This window comes from Antrostomus carolinensis, unplaced genomic scaffold (genome assembly GCF_000700745.2).
Source record: "Antrostomus carolinensis isolate BGI_N321 unplaced genomic scaffold, ASM70074v2 scaffold9225, whole genome shotgun sequence".
Lineage (NCBI taxonomy): Eukaryota > Metazoa > Chordata > Aves > Caprimulgiformes > Caprimulgidae > Antrostomus > Antrostomus carolinensis.
The window spans coordinates 58,143-61,123 of NW_010315693.1; positions in this window are offsets into that span (position 1 = coordinate 58,143).

Here is a 2,981-nt window from a genome sequence, read left to right on the forward strand (position 1 = left end):
GTTTTTTTAAAAGTCTGGAGATAAAGCTGAATAAAAATGAGTAAGGTAGAGGCATTACCCACAGGGTCTTATCTGATCTGGCATTCAAACCTGCCATTGCCTCCACTTCCCTATCTTGAGGAGTTTTTAAAAATGCAAGCAGCTACAAATCACCCCCTTCCAGTTTAAGTGTCAAATTAAATCAAGACAAATGTTCCCCTGTTCCACATTTCCTTTGGTCCTTGGCTAAGCCCTGCAGCCCTTTCCCAAACCTCCACCTCCCACAACCTGGCACAACCCCAAGCCTTTGCCTTGGGAGACATCTTCAGCCTGAGCTTCCCATCCTTCTGGCATGCAAAACTGCTCCACCACCAGCCCCTCTTTTCAGCAAGAAAGTTGCTGAAAACTTTTTTTCAAAAGGAGGCTTCCTGTCAAGTTGCTCCAGTCACCAGCTTTAAGCCCATTACCAGAAAACATCAGGCAAAACCAGAACTCATCTTGGCATCCAGTTCACCCTGCATCAGGGATGGACACCTGTGGGTGCAACAGAGAAAGCTCTACCAGGACAGATGGCTGAACCCAAAGATAGAAAGTTAAAAACTGATAAGAAACTAATTTTTACACCAACACTTGATTAATATGTGGAACCCATTGCTGTAAGATACAACGAGGCAGAAAGTTTTGTAAGATTTTAAAGAAGATCTGACATTTATGCGGCTAATAAAAGTTTCTGTAGCTCCATGAGTCAAGGTAGATAAAAGGAAGATGCCTGGAGGGGAGATAAGGCCATGTGCTTCGGAGCATAAGCTAATGACTAATAGCAAAAGACAAAGAAGAAAGCACCCCTGGGAGGCTGGGTTTTTCCTGTGTACCAGGTGTTTGCTTGTACCTTCTCTGAAGGTCCTGGCACATGTTACTGCAAGATAGAATCCGTGATGAGCTGCATCCCAGCTTGCCCCAGGACAACAACTCGCCTGCTCCTAAATTTCTACATTTTGTTTTGGTTTTAAATTAGACCCAGATCTCTTAAAGCCCCGAGAAGCCTCTATCATTAATCCTCCTGACACACAACCTGGCCACATGCACTGGAAATCATTGCTCAGGGGTTGGCGGGGCTCCAGGCAGAGGGGACTAAGTGCTGACTCACAGGGGCCCCAGGGATGCTGACACCATAGGCAGGCACCAAGGATGCCAGCTTAGCCCTGCCTGCTCTGGCCACCCTTGGCCCAGCAACACACTGCACAAAGATTTTTGTCTGAACAAAATGGGCTGCATCAAGAGAAGCGTGGACAGCAGTTCAAGGGAGGGGATTCTGCCCCTCTGCTCCACTCTCATGAGACCCCACCTGCAGTACTGCATCCAGTTCTGGGACCACCAACGTAAGAGGGACATGGGCCTGATGGAGAGAGTCCAGAGGAGGCCACAAGGATGGTCAGAGGGTTGGAGCACCTCTGCTATGAGGACAGGCTGAAAGAGTTGGGGCTGTTCAGCCTGGAAAAGAGAAGGCTCTGGGGAGATCTTATAGTGGCCTTCCAGTACCTGAAGGGACCTACAGAAAGGCTGGGGAGGGACTTTTGACAAGGTCAGGGAGTGATAGAACAAGGTGTTATGGCTTTAAACTAAAAGAGTGTAGATTTAGATGAGATATTAGGAAGAAATTCTTTCCTTTGAGGCTGGTGAGACACTGGAACAGGTTGCCCAAGGAAGTTGTGGATGCCCTCTCCCTGGAAGTGTTCAAAGACCAGTTGGATGAGGCTCTGAGCAACCTGGTCTAGGGGAAGGTGTTCATGGCAGGGCACTTGGAACTGGATGATCTTTAAGGTTCCTTCCAACCCAAACCATTCTATGATCCTATAACGAGCTGCTGCCTGCATTCTGCCAGCTGCTGGAAGAACATGGACCATGCTGGTGGGATACTCTGGTGCGTTGCTGTCTTGGCTTGCTCCCGTCTCCGTGGAGGGGATGGCAGACCTGTGTGCACTCAGGTACCCTCACGTTGTTGGTAGTTGCAACGCAGAAGGCCAACATGCCACGGTTCAGAAGACATGGTGGTGACTCACAAGCCTCTCCTCCATACCAGGCAGAGTCAGGAAAGATATCACATATCCCGGGCTGGAGCCGAATCACAGGCACAGCTACAGAAACGTGCTCACACTGGGTACAGCGGCACAGGGGCTTTGTGTGCGCTCGCAGCCACTCACTCCCACATCCCATCACTGCATCCTTCCACTGTGCAGCAGCATTGCCACGAGTCTGCATCCCACCTCTGCCCGGCACACGGCTTCACCACCTTCTCCTTTGAAAGCCCTTTGTGTTTGTCTATAGACGCCCGGAGCTGTTGTTGGCCGCCTGCCGGCATGTGCTTCATGCCTTGGTCCAACACCTCTTACCTTTGCAGAGTTTACATGATCTCAGCCTAATCCTCTCCCAGTTTGTCTGCGGGCTCTGTCCTGCCTCCCAGCACACAGAGCTCTTTGTACAGCTACCATCCTCCAACACGTGGATGTTTAGGGTCCCAGGACCCATTCCCTTCCCACACTCTGTCCAACCACCACCCCAATGTGCAGCTCTGAGGCCATTAACACTGCCCAGGGGCCTTACCTTGAGGTTTGGGGGCCTAAATGATCCTCATCTCCATACCATAGCTTGCCCACAGAAGTGGATCCCATCTCCGGGGCCAGTCTGTTGCTCACTGCCTGTCCCAGCTCTGCCAGAGGCAAGGCTGCTTTGCCCCCATGGTGCTCAGGTGCTGCTGGCCACGGGGAAGGTCCCTCTGCTGCAAGGTGGACATGGAGATCAGAACACTGGAGGCTGCTGATTTCTTGCATTTTGGCTTGTAAATGCCCCAACTCCAAGCTTACTGCTCTCTAAAAGCAAAGTCATTATGTTTCTCCAAGCTGAGTTATAAAGGACCTACAGGGGCTTTCCATTTCCACCCCATAATGCTCATTGCTGAGCCTCCTGGCTGGCAGACCTCCCCCCAGCTCCACTCATCACTCCCA